The sequence below is a fragment of the Ornithodoros turicata genome, chromosome 1 (genome assembly GCF_037126465.1).
Source record: "Ornithodoros turicata isolate Travis chromosome 1, ASM3712646v1, whole genome shotgun sequence".
Taxonomy (NCBI): Eukaryota; Metazoa; Arthropoda; class Arachnida; order Ixodida; family Argasidae; genus Ornithodoros; species Ornithodoros turicata.
Genome location: NC_088201.1, coordinates 75,203,791 through 75,217,368, shown reverse-complemented (window position 1 = coordinate 75,217,368; position 13,578 = coordinate 75,203,791). Strand labels below are relative to the sequence as shown.

The window sequence follows — 13,578 nt, the reverse complement described above, 5'->3', positions numbered from 1 at the left end:
GATGATATTCAAACACATACTCTTCTTCCGCAGTTTCCAGAACACTCTCTACACTTTCTTCTGCAAGATATGGGGTAACAGCTTAGTCACCGACTCCTTGGACTTTCGAAGAGCTCCTTCGATCCTTCGACCTTTCTCGACCAACACTGCATCACTCCCTCCAATGTTAACAGTTCTGCCGCAACCTGCTCCCTTAGGAGCTCAACCGTCAGGTGCTTATCTCTCAACTTGTCTTGCCGGCAAGCCTTGCAGTTCACGTCGCCTCATGAGGTTAAGACTCCTTCGCGAGACACAGCCTTCACATCTTGACGTGTCCTGGTCGCTGCCCTCAATTCCTCCAACCTCACCCGAAGTTTTCGCTGTGGTTGCATCTCCCTTTCAATTAGCGATTGGTATTGGGTAGCCATTGAAGCCTGGTGTCGCTGGCACCCGCAGTCTTGCATGTCATCTTCCCTGTGAGTTGCTCCCTTTGAGCTCCATAAGCTCCTCTGCAGCAACAGCACTATTCTGTCTTCCGTTGACCCATCACACCCAGTGACCTATAGCAGCCTGAAGAGTTTGGGAAGCAATCCTGCCCTGACTGTACCAGGTTAACTCGTGCCAGCAATGCTTAGTTGCGAAGACAGACCTTGCTGCAGTATCCCGTCTGGCTTCCCGTAGTAGCACTCCACGTAGACGCTGCAACTCTCCTGAGGATTGTCTGGTCTCAAGCCAGCATCAGCAGACTCCAAGCGATGACCATCCCAACCACCATACCCTGTCGAATCCTGTCGACTGCACCAGTAAAGTTAGGAAGGCTAGGAAGGATTTTCTTGTAGCTTCACACTGAAGAGGTAATTACAGCAGTCTCGTGGTAATTCAAACCCCGTTATTTTGTACTTTCACCTAATACGTACAAACATATTTCTAATGTTTGTTTGACCCGCTATATTCTCAATATATGTATCGATAAGCTCGTGAATTCAAATGGCTTAATTCACACTTTTCGTACCCTCATTCTCCACAGGAAGTGGTGAAACGAGGCTCGCAAAGCGGCTCCTGTTTGCAATTGGTTATGCCATCTCTTGCAGCATTGTAAATCATGCGCTGAACATGCAAGCACAAAACAAAACTTCTGCTTTGCTTCACTGCTTGTGTTGCCCATGCACAGACAGAGTCTGCCACTGCATGCTTTCTGAATGTGTTTTACTTCGAACGTGCCATGTCTTCTTGGGGATATACAAGACTCTTTCAATGAAGGATAAGCCAGCTGTTATTGATGAAGTGGAGTACTAAGTGAAGGAGAGTGCCGTGGCATTACTAAAAGTATGCTGTCTGAAAGTGAAGGAGAAAGTCACAGAAAATGCAAGCAAATTTACGCCACAGAGACAAAGGTTGAGAGAAGCGGCGCTCCCAAAGTGCAAAGAGCTCTAATTTGCCAGAAAGCAGGCTGGGCTGATCTTACGAGAAAAGGCTGGTGAACTGGCTTCCCGGCTTGATGTAAAAGATTTTGAATGCAGTGATGGTTGGATTACATGGTTTAAGGAATGCATGGTTTACTGTTTAAGACGAGCAGTGGTGAAGTGGTGTATTGATGTCTATTCGACATTCTAACGAAGTAGCTCTATTGCTCGGTATCCATCCCCTATAGTTCCCCTAGCATAGCTCACGTTACACTAATATACGGCTCATAGTTGTATAACTGTAGCGCATTGTTAGACCTTTTTTAGACCAAATGTCTGAGTGGGACAGTATTTGTCTATGCACTGAGTCGTATGTATTAGCCGTGATGTATAAATGATACAATGTATTAGCCGTGATGCAACAACTAAGTGTGGTCTGCCTCAGCCAAATCTCGTTGTTTAGCCGTGATGTTGTTACAAAATTTATTTCTATTAACATATTGCGTAAACACTGAGTAAAGCTGCAAACATGTGGACAAGTTACTGGACATCGTGAGCAGTTCCCCTCTTTGTACAGTGACATGCCAGCATATCTAGGTACTCTTCCAGAGTCGATAATAATATACATGTACACAAATCCGAGTACTTGTATCACTGGCAGCTGTGAGCAATGCCTCTGTCTTCGGGTTCATGCCCTGATGTTGACTGCTCCAACGGCAACAATTTTACACACGTGTGGGGTGGTCGACGGCTGTGGGTTGGAGACAGATCCACTGAAAATAGAAAAGGCACATTATATGATGTGACTATAAATGCCTGTATGTAAAAATGTTGGATGCTGCTTGTTTACTGCAGAGCTGAAATTTATGCATACATATTTCTTTATTCAGGCACTATATGAAAGTGTCAAGTATTTCCCTGTTCATACATGTCAGATAGTATTTTCCTTCTGCAGAGCTCATTTGATTCCCAAGTGACAATTCGAAAACTAAACCTTTTTCTATACACTCGCATTGCACCGTGACAAAATTAGGCAGTGGGCGACTTCAGGAAATAAGGGTACTCCTTGCGTGGGGGAAAGGATAGTCCATGTTTTATTTTTTCCAACTGAGACAGCATTGATCATGGGCTGATAGACAAGGAACTGAAATAGGTAGTTTACAGACCTCCTCCTGCTTCCCTGTAGCATGAGCTACCAAGGTTCAAAGCAGTGCTAAGCATTCTGTGACTTTCTGAAGTTGTCTATGCTAAGACACCGTGACACATTCTACTCTGCAAATCATAATGTGCACATGCTAAAAAGGAAATTGTGTTACGGAATCTGAAAATTGCATCAATCCCTACAGCAGTCGACCTTACTCTATCTAGTTTGCCAGAAAGGTCCACCCCAGACTTTGAATACCATAGCTGGTTCCAGGAAGTTAAAGAAAAGTATAATAGGCATACCTTTATTTTCACTGGTGGTTGTAAAGCATCCACCCTAGTGGGGTCCTCATTCATTGTGAATGACACGTCCCGGGCCGTTAGGCTGCCGGCTACATTTACATCTATGTCTGCGGAACTTTACGCCATCAGTATGGCCATGTCATATATTTAGGGCCCTCAGTTTTCGGGTTTTATTTTTTTTTTCAATCGGGGGGGGGTAAAATCGGGTGCTATATCAAGGGCTGCAAAACAGGGTAAACTCGGGTGAAATAGTGTGCGTGAGCATGTTTTCGGGTTTAAAAAAAAGGAAGGACGACAGAAAGGCTGCTTAATGTGCCAACAGAATACATGTAATAAGATGAATGTTTATTACTGATTAGCTGAAATATCGGCCACATGTTCAACAGAAATACATACTCTGATGAATTGTGGTGCCACTTGGGCTTGCGGTAACTCCCATTGACGTAAAGTATGAGCTGCATACTTAACAAAGTATTGCCCATTGCTGAACGATCGGGGCGCTGCAGGTAGCGTAATTTCGAAAAACTCCTTTCTACGTCGCAGCTGCCCGTGGGCATGCACAGGAGGGCAAGTGTTGCCTTTGAAAGGGAGCTGTATTGTTCCTGAACAGCATCCCAGTACTAAATGGTTTGAAGGTGCGAGTTTGCAGGGGGTGGCTCTTGCATGTACATATCAAATTGCTGCCTCAGCTCGTCATTGATATCTGTTGCAAGCGAAAAAAAGTCCTGAAAAAAAAGAAGTGTTGAAGTCAGGATTACAGAAGAGCTTTTTGTGCAGGTCAAGCACTTAGTTTTTCTCCCAGATGTCCGTTTGATCTAGGGCAGGACCTGCTTCACTCAGGTTACGCCTAGTGGTGCTTCCCCACTTTTCTAGTAGTTTCTGCGAGAATGCTTTGCAGGCTTTCTTGGCCTCAGTGGACACCTCTCTTGGCATTATCACAAGGAGAGTCTTTGATGTCTGGCTTGATCCACTAGTCACCTTTATGCTTCTAAATACCTCTGGCAACTTCACACTATACAGATAGTTATACTCAGGGAGCAGCAATTTTCCGCTTTCGAGGTTGCGCTGGATTTCAATGATGGGCCGAAGGCACTCTAGGAGCAACACAGCCTTTGCATACAGTAACGCCTTGCGGCCATTGAGAAGGTCCACAATGTCCCTTGCCTTGTTGTTTGATTCAGCATGTTGCTCCACAACTTCTGTGAGGCAGTCCCAAAATTCAACTGTCGTTTCGAAGCACGAGAAGAAACTCCCCCATCGGTGAGGCACCACTGCTGCTGGGCGCTTAACGTCGGCCGGTTCCATGCCGTTTGCCACACAGAGAGCATAGTATTCACTGAGTAACTTATTTGCATGTTTGAACACCGCGCCAAACTTGGTGACGACCTTCCTCACATCGCTGACTGAGTCTGATGACAAAGCATGGTTGACAGTTACATGAAGATGTGGCACATCGCGCACATGGACAGTTTTCACCACCTCAGACGCACAAATGTCCTTTACCATTTGGTAATGATTATATCGACGGGCCCCGTCGACCGGGGTCAGCTGGCTATATCGACGGGGCCCGTCGACCGGGGCCAGTTGGCTATATCGACGGGGCCCGTCGACCGGGGTCAGCTGGCTATATCGACGGGCCCCGTCGACCGGGGTCCGCTGGCTATACCGACGGGGCCCGTCGACCGGGGTCCGCTGGCTATATCGACGGGGCCCGTCAACCAGGGTCAGCTGGCTATATCGACGGGGCCCGTCGACCGGGGCCAGCTGGCTATATCGACGGGGCCCGTCGACCGGGGCCAGTTGGCTATATCGACGGGGCCCGTCGACCGGGGCCAGCTGGCTATATCGACGGGGCCCGTCGACCGGGGCCAGCTGGCTATATCGACGGGCCCCGCCGACCGGGGCCAGTTGGCTATGTCGACGGGGCCGCCGTCGACCGGGGTCAGTTGGCTATATCGACGGGCCCCGTCGACCGGGGTCAGCTGGCTATATCGACGGGGCCGCCGTCGACCGGGGCCAGTTCGCTATATCGACGGGCCCCGTCGACCGGGGCCAGTTGGCTATATCGACGGGCCCCGTCGATAGACATACATTATACGTGCTGTAATCGTACATCCAGTCCAGTGCCATCTATAGGAAGCGTTAGCATAGCAGCGTCAGTGGTTTTCGGCGGCGTAACACCATACTAAAGGCGGCACCAAGGAGTAACGAGCATTGCAACCCGTGTCCATGTGCTGACCCGGATATTGTTGGTTGAAATCTGCCAATACCGCTTTATGTTTATGTCAGGTAGGGTAGGTATGAAAAAAACACAGCGAAATAGAACCAAAACATGGTCTGCGGACCAAAGTATTGTAGTGAAAGAGGCGGTGAGTAACTCATGCAAGGTAAAGCCTGAGCTTGGGCAAACAGGGAAAAAGACGACACGAATGACAACAGCTTTACCCTTCGTGGGTATAACCCACCAACTTGCCTGCATATATGCCATTTTGTCTATCGGAAGGTTCGTTCTGTTTGGCTGCACTGGTGCTGCACCAGTGCAAGAGGTACAAAGTGCAGGATAGGAGAAAAACTCGAGGGGCCTGCACTAAGGAGAGGCAAAATATACATTTTGATTTTTAAGCATGCATAAATATCATAGAAACTTGTGTGGCATACAAATCTACATGTCACAGAAACTTGTGTGGCATACAAATCTACATGTCACTTACATATATCATACAAATCTACATCGCACTCAAATATATACATATACAAACCTACAATTTCAACTATAGCAGGCTGTACAATACCAATTTTTTGCCCTTAGCATAGTTGTGAGCGAGGTTCAGTTCAAATGGTACCACAAAAGGCATGAATCACAGCTGATAGAGTCACTAGATGCTATGCTCTTCGCACATGAGGCACAATCCCAGTGTGGATTTTTTGCTCTCACATTTACTACTACTTGTAATACCAGCTAAGCATCATGATTGAAATACTTCCTGACATCATTGATGTTGACTGAAGCATCAATAATTGAAACACAAATTTTATCTGGAACAGTTGCTAGATGGCGCTGCGTGTGCCCCGTCGATATAGTTACTACGTTACCATTTTCCTGACGTATTCTGCCGAGTCGCTAGACACAGCTGTTACATCATGCCAAGTCTTGCCAACTTTCCTCACAGCGTCTGTCACGACGCGGCCGAGCGTGAAGCTGTTGCATGCATTGACACGCGTTACATCAATTAGAAAAATCTGTTTCTGCTTTCGGTTATGGCTGTAGAAACACACCAGTGAGTTTACTGTCGGCACACCTGTCACGTTGGGCGATTCATCTATGATGACAGAGACTTTCGAGTCACCTATGTCCTCCCTGATATCCTCCATGTGCTTTTCGAACACTTCAGTGAGGTATTTCGATCGCAGCTGCGTCAGGGCAGTAGGTTCTGATGAAGTCTCCCATAGATCCTTCTGCTTGCTTACATGCTCTACATGCTTACCCGAAAACCGAGGGCCCTACATATATTGAACGAAGTACCCAGAACAACTTTGTAATCTGTTCTGACTCACTAAGTGCGATACAGATTATATTAGATCGGACACCAAATCAACACTATGTTGCAGTTAAAATAATTACCAAAGTGCTACACCTAAAATTCCTGTCAAAGCACTTTACCCTCTGCTGTGTGCCAGGCCATGTAGGCATTGTAGGAAACACAAACATGGACAGAGCCTCCTGAGTAAGTGTGTCGTCGCGTGTGGTGATGACCAGGGATTGGAACAGGTAATTTTCTCGGTACAGTTAGGGTTCAGGTTCAGGCATATTGGTTTGGTTCGGGTTTAGCTCCCCTGAACCGAAACTATCAGCTTGAAGCTGCCAGGTTGGAAGCTGTGTCCCATCTGAGTTGATGGTAGTGCTGCTTGTTTTTGCGCTGCATATTTCTCTCTCTCTTCCGGCAACACGGGCACGCTGGAGGCGATGTGTCATCACAGGAAAGTTTGGTGTTCTGGGTCCCGAGTACCACGTCGATGGGAAGTGCAGGCTCATATCCGTGCAGGAGAAAGAAGGGAGTGTATCTGGTCCTCTCGTGCTGGGAAGAACTATATATGCAAGCAAAACATGCAGAAGGAATTCGTCCCAGTCCTGGTGGTTCACTGACACGTACATGCTTATGTCCACCAATGTCTTGTAAAACCTTACTCCGAGTCCGTTCATTTGTGGATAATAAGCACTTCTCTTCGCATGAGTGGTGTTCAGCAGGACGAGGATTTTCTCTAGTAGCATTGCCACAAAGTGCTGTCCACAGCCAGTGATCAATTTCTTCAGAGCTCCATGTTTTAGGACAACATTTTTGACAAATCCTTTCTCTGCGCAGTACGGAGTATCTGCTAGTGTTGCAAAGGCTTCCGCAAACTTGGAGTGGTTGTCCGTCATTACTAGGATGTAACGGTTACCGGTCTTGGGCTTAGTAAGTGGACCTACGAAATTCATTCCAACCTGCTGAAACGGGTGGAATGAGTTGCAGGAACCCCATTGGCTTGAGAGGAGGCGATTTCCTGGTCTGGCAATCTTTGCAGCCCATCACATAGTTTGTAACATCATTGGCCAGAAGTATCTGTCTCATATCTTCTCCCAGGTGTGCTTGTTACCCAGATGGGCTGCCGTTGTGTCATCATGGCAAGCTCGAACTATCTCAGGATGAAGGCACCTGGGAATGACGAGGAAGAACTTGGTTTCCTCTTCATTCTTGGCTCTGCGGTGGAGTACATGGTTAATCATCCCGAATGCTCTGGCTGTTCTTTTTACTTTACGCTCAACCTGGTCATCCGGATTTTCCAAATGTTGAATAATTCTAACCAAGTATGGATCACCTTTTTGCTGCTTCTTGACATTCCCTTGGTCCATGATCAGAAGCGGTAGCACAGATTCTTCACTTACTGGAGCTCGATCACAGAAAAGGAGGGATAAGGCATCGGCATTATTGTTCTTCCTCCCTCTCGGTGGCGTAGCGTGATGTAAAATTCTTGAAGGAAAAAGGACCACCTGATCAGTCGTCCATTGGGTTTCTTTACATTCATTAGCCACGTGAGACGGGATTGGTCCGTCACAACCGTAAATGTGCTTCCAAACACGTATGGTGGGATCTGACGTCAGGCATACACGACGGCAAGGCACTCTTTTTCTGTTGTGCTATAGTTTCATTTCTCTTTGTTAAGGCGGTGACTGGCCTAAGCAACCACACGTTTTTCGGGTCCATCTCTTTGCACCAGGACAACACCAATACCGTAATCACACGCATCCATATGTATCTCTGTCGGCTTTCCTGGGTCGAAATGGTACAACACACAAGGCGTTGAACATGAAAGAACTGATGTTCTGAGGCTGGAACAACATAGAAGGGACAAATACATACAAAGCCTCAATTTGCCTAAGAAATAACTAATTATGTATGTATTTGTCCCTTCTATGTTGTTCCAGCCTCAGAACATCAGTTCTTTCATGTTCAACAGTTGCCGCCTGCGTCGATCCCGTCGTATGAATGTGTGTATGAGTGAGCAAAAATGTAAGAGTGAAAGGAGGATGAGTGAGAGAGAGTGGCTGGTTTGTCCCTTCAGATGACGCACATTACCATGGCGCCATTCTGGAAGTCGGTGAGAAGGCGTGTTAGCTTAGCTCAATTGCTAGAGCCCTGGACCGGCAATCCAGAAGATGTGGGTTTGACTTCTGCAGCTGGCTAACCTTTTCAGTGACTCATCTTTCATCAACACAAGGCGTTGCTTCAGAGTTGCCATAGCTGCATCACACTCAACTGTCCATCCAAAGGGTACGCCCTTCCTCGTGAGATTGGTTAATGGTCGGGTTATTGCCGCAAATGCTTTATGAAATGGCGATAGTAGTTACAGATTCCAAGGACACTTTGCACTTTTCGCTTCTTTGGTGCGGGATCTCTTGTACCGCTTTAATCTTCATAAGATCAGGTTTAATGTGACTGCCGTCGAGTACATGTCCCAAGTATTTAGTTTTGCTTTCTGCAAATTTACATTTTTCAAACCTAAGCGGGAGGTTTGCGTTGTCCGGAGCACAAAACACTTCCTCTAAATCCTTTAGATGTCTCCATCGTCTTAGAAAAAAAAAAAAAATACAATTTTGTCCAGATACGCCAAGCACACCCTCCAGAGGAGACCTCCCAATGACCTGTGAATCATCCTTTGAAAAGTGGCTGGGGTGTTATACAACCCGAACAGTACGGCATTGAATTCATAGAGGCCAGAGTTGTACGTAACGCGTTACTAGTAATTGTGTTACTAGTAATCAATTACTTTTTTCAGTAATTTTTTAACGTAATGAGCACGTAATTCTTCTGGGCACCGTCCTCATCATTGGCATGGTATTTAAAGGGTTAGGTGTGACGTGTTTAAAGGTTCATGCGAATTGTGGGTCAACAGCCCGGAGGGAAGAAAGGGTCAGTACGGGCTTCTACGGCCAGAGTGAATGGCTGCTTTGTTAGAGTGTGGAGGGGATTATGTGACCGTAGTGATCTAGGCTACAGACCGATTACAGAAAAATGGAAGGTTCACGAACACGTGGACGAAACGGGACAACAGGCAAGAATTGGCAAGCATAGCGAAAGATAAGGAGGTTAGTGGTTACGTGGCGAAAATTCCAGAACGAGCAAAGGATTTTTTTTTTTTAAATATATATTTGTAATACAAAGTTGTGGCATGCAATAAAGAGAGCAGAAAGCAGTGGCCATGCAGAACATAACAGATGATAATGAAGGTAGAAGGGAAAAGCATATTTTATTTGTGAAGTGTTTCTAGGGTACCTTGTGATTTGTTGATACCGGACGGGTGAAGAGCGTTGAACTTGTATATGAGATAAGACTCCCTATCACGTCTGTCACGTGTGGATCTAAACCCAGTTTCTAGAATATATAGTTTAATGTTGTCAAAATTGTGACCAGGAACATTAAAGTGTTCGGCGACTGCTTTGGGGAGTTCGTTGGACGTGTCGGTTCTGTGTCCGGCAAGGCGGTTGTTCATTTGTTGGCCGGTTTCACCAATGTATTGCATAGAGCAGTCGCTGCATTCAATGCAGTATATGACATTGGAGCTTGTGCATGTGAATGCGTGGTTAACGGGGTGGGTGTAATTGCTCGCAGTGCTTTTAATGCAGTTAGCGTGTTGAACGTACTTGCATGTTTTGCAGCGCGGGAGGTTACAGGGTGGTGTTCCCGTGTACGGGGCGCCCGTTTTGCTGATTTTGGCATTGACCAAGGAGTCTGCCAGGTTTCTTGCGCGTCGGTATGTCACCTGTATGGGATTTGTGAATATGTTGCTAAGTCGGTCAGTGCTTTGGAGGAGGGGCTCGTGCTTCTGTAGAATGGCTTTGATGTTTGGAAGTGCGTTGGAATATCTTGTGATGAAGCTTATTTGGCACGCGTCGGGATTTTTTCGGTTTTCCAGAATCTCGTTTCGATCGAGTGTGAGCGCCTTGCGACGGAATTCGGTTAGGAGGGAGTCTGGATAGTCCCTTTGGGCAAGTGTACTGCAGAGTTCGTCAAGCTTCTCAGCGTAATCTGTGTCGTTACTAGAAGCATGGACTATAATGGGCGATGAGGTCGGATTCGCTACGCGAACAAATCTTTTACTCTGCTGCACGTTGGTGATTGGTCGTGCCACGGAGAACCGATTTTCCAGCTTCGGACTGGGCTCTTAAGCTGCAGGCCATTGTTGCGCATAGTTACTGGCAGCACTACCTCCATTCCTGGATCTATGCGCATTTGACATGTGCTACACACAGGTACAATTTGATTCAAACACTTTATATTGAGATCATCTAGATGAGTGAGAAATGTTTCATGAACAATACACAACTTGCGATTATGAAAGTCAATCAAAACTCCTGCGTACTTGCAAAAAGGAAGTCCCCCGTGAATGTCATATTGAAAGTCTTTCACAATTAAAAATGACACTTCAAGAGGTAAACTGTCCAAAAAGTTAATGCATAGTGCAAGTTCTCCTGATGGGTGCACTAAATTCCCGCCCACAGTTTTGATAAACACATGTGGCGCTGGCTTCACAGTCATAACGCGTAGAGAAGGCGCAAAAGTTGACGCAATTATGTTCACTGCCGAACCAGTGTCTACAACAAAGTCCACTGTGACCCCTTACAGTGTCACAGGGAGAGTTAAAAGTTCGGTCTTCGAAAACGTTGCGGCCATAGGGGCCCCCTTACGTCTGTCCATTTCCGTTTCCCGTCTGGGGGAAGCTTTCTTCGTGGTGACTACGGTGGGGATGACTACGCTGGCCTCCGGACCCTGTCTGCTCGTCGTTTATGCACTTGCTAAACTGCCTGTATATATGCCCCCTGCGGTGGCAATAGTCGCACAACAGGCTCCCGTCATCGCTTCGTCTCTTTGCCGGTGGCCATCGAGCCGTGGACAAAGAAAGCTGTTTTTCAGAGCTGCGAGCCTTTCCTCCAGGGAGCTAAGGGATAGGCAAAGTGCCTCAAGGTCAATTTGTGGTCTCTATTGCTGCGCCTATGTGGCTGGCGTGCTCGTTGCTGCCAGGCTTGACATGGATGTTGACAAAGGTCCTCCGTAAGAGTTCAGGTGCTGTGATGGGTGTAGACCCGATGTGTACTGTGAAAAAGTTGTATCCGTGACCTGCATTGCTTGTGGGTGGCCTAGTGGTGGGAATGGCGATGACATTAGTGCGCTTTGGGTCATGATGGTGGCTTGGCTAATGTGCTGCAGTGTCTGGATAACTTCTGCACACGTCTGGGGATTTATCTGGGTCGTCTGGGGCAGTATCTTCTGTATGTTTTCAGGTCGTAACCCCTTCATGAGATATCGCAGCTTCGTGGCCTTGGTCATCTATGGATCCATGCGAGTGCAAAGCTGGAGGACGTCGTAGTAATACTGCTGTGGTGCTTCCAGTGGCATGTGGCTGCGGTTGCAGAGGCGGGTGTGGAACACCTCTGTGATCCTGTGGCATAACTGAAACTTGCGTACGCATCGAGATGTGCGGGTGCTGATGAGGGTTGCATCAATGACATTGGTGCGGATGCGGGCCGTACTCCCGCGGGTGCGGTGCGGTGCGGTGCGGTGCGGTGCGGTGCGGTCGCGGGTACGAATTTTCCTACCCGCACTCATCTCTAGTTGTATCCATCCCACAGCTCTGAACAAATTTCACAAGTGCCACCAAGGCAGCATCCCTCGTGTTTGGTGCCCAAAGTCCCAACACCTTCACTATATCGAAGACCTTGCTGTCTAGTCATCTAGTGTACCCTTCAGTGTAGCTCTTTGAGATGCATACCTAGTGCAGTGCATTATAATATGCTCACTATCCTCCACCGTTGCACAAACCAATCAACTCGATGTGTTGGCCCTTCCAGCTTCATGAAAAAAAAATGACAGCCATAAGGCACATTCAACAGACACTGGTGTAAAAACGTCTGAAGAGAGCGTGGTAAGGTAAACGGAACACAGAACTTCAGCTCCGGATCTATCCGATGTAGCAGCGACGAATCACTCTGCAACTGTATGCATCGCCGTCTGCACGTTTCCTGCGACAATGACCTTAATGAAGATGTAACATCTGACTTTGAGTATATCACCGGATGTAGTGTTGAAGCTCAATCTTTATCTTGCATGTCTTTTCATAGATTTATTGCGAATTATCGTCATGTCTCTCTCTACTTTTGGAGCCAAATTCTTCTCCAGGTTTTGTACGCGTTGCTAATACGTCACGCCGACGACAGTTTTGCTTCTGGCTTTTGGATAATGAACATTTTGCATGTTGGGGTGTAGACCTCACGGTGAGCTACATTAAGGATTGCCCTACACCTCTACCACTTTGTCGCGTCTGAATTTGATCGCGTAGGAGTTTGTTCTTTATGGAAAGGCTGCACTGATAGCTCTGCTCCACACAACACAGTGGTACTTTTCACTGTTTTCAGTGACTTCCTTCCTTACCTTTTCTACGCTGGGCACACGGTTGCTAATAAGACAAGGATAATGGCAGCTTTCCAAACAGAGGAAACGATGGAGAGTGGACGATGACCTCAAGGAGCATATTGTTGTACTCGGGTACAACTTGTTCCAGATGTTTCGGCCAAAGAAGTCTTCATTTTGCACTTTAGTCTAGTGATAATGGTCTGATTGGTCCTTTCATTAATTTCATTGCATTGCTTCCATTCCATTGCTTCTTAATAAACATATCCCCCCCCCCCCCCCCAATTGCATTGTGGTCTTCGCGTTGTCAGCTGATGAATGTTGAGCTCTGCCGCACCTCCCCGAGGACCTTGTAGGCTTCATTCCTTGTGCGGATCTGCTCCAGGAAGCACTGGCCGAAAAGCTGGGGTGAGCTCTCCTCTTCTGCCGGAGCTTCTTTCACTAAGTGGGAGCGGAGCTCTGAGGCAGTCCTGTTCAGAACACACTCCCGGCGTTCTGTAGCAAGGGTAACTAAGAGCCCCCCAAGGTGGGACATGGTGGCTGCCAAGTGGTCAGCAATAACTCACTGTGTCACCCCTCCACCCTGAAAAGCAAAGGTTTGTAGCACTGGTGGCTCGTCGTCCACCAGCGGGCTCACAGCAGCAACCACCGCCGCTTGCGCATCGCAGAGTGGGCCCCCCACATTGGAGTCTCTCTGCTTCTTGTCCCAGGAGACCTCCCTGGCCAAGGACTTCATCTCTGGATTCAAGTCCGAGACAACGAGAAAGGGGGACTTCACACGTGGGAAGTCCACCAAGACCTTCCGG

At 47.4% G+C, this 13,578-nt stretch overlaps 1 protein-coding gene across 3 annotated transcripts in view; it reads left to right on the top strand.

Annotated features, from left to right (window-relative positions):
- Positions 1–13,578, top strand: part of LOC135378401 (very long chain fatty acid elongase 7-like) — a 211,751-nt gene that overhangs the window by 19,229 nt on the left and 178,944 nt on the right. The window contains exon 4 of one of the 3 annotated variants that reach the window (XR_010418356.1): positions 11,647–11,923. The exons of 1 other annotated variant lie outside the window; for it this stretch is intronic. The gene's annotated coding sequence lies outside the window, so the exon portion shown is untranslated. Of the gene's footprint in view, positions 1–33; positions 2,160–11,646; positions 11,924–13,578 lie in introns of those variants that run through there. One more of the 3 variants, XR_010418354.1, reaches the window with a different exon arrangement.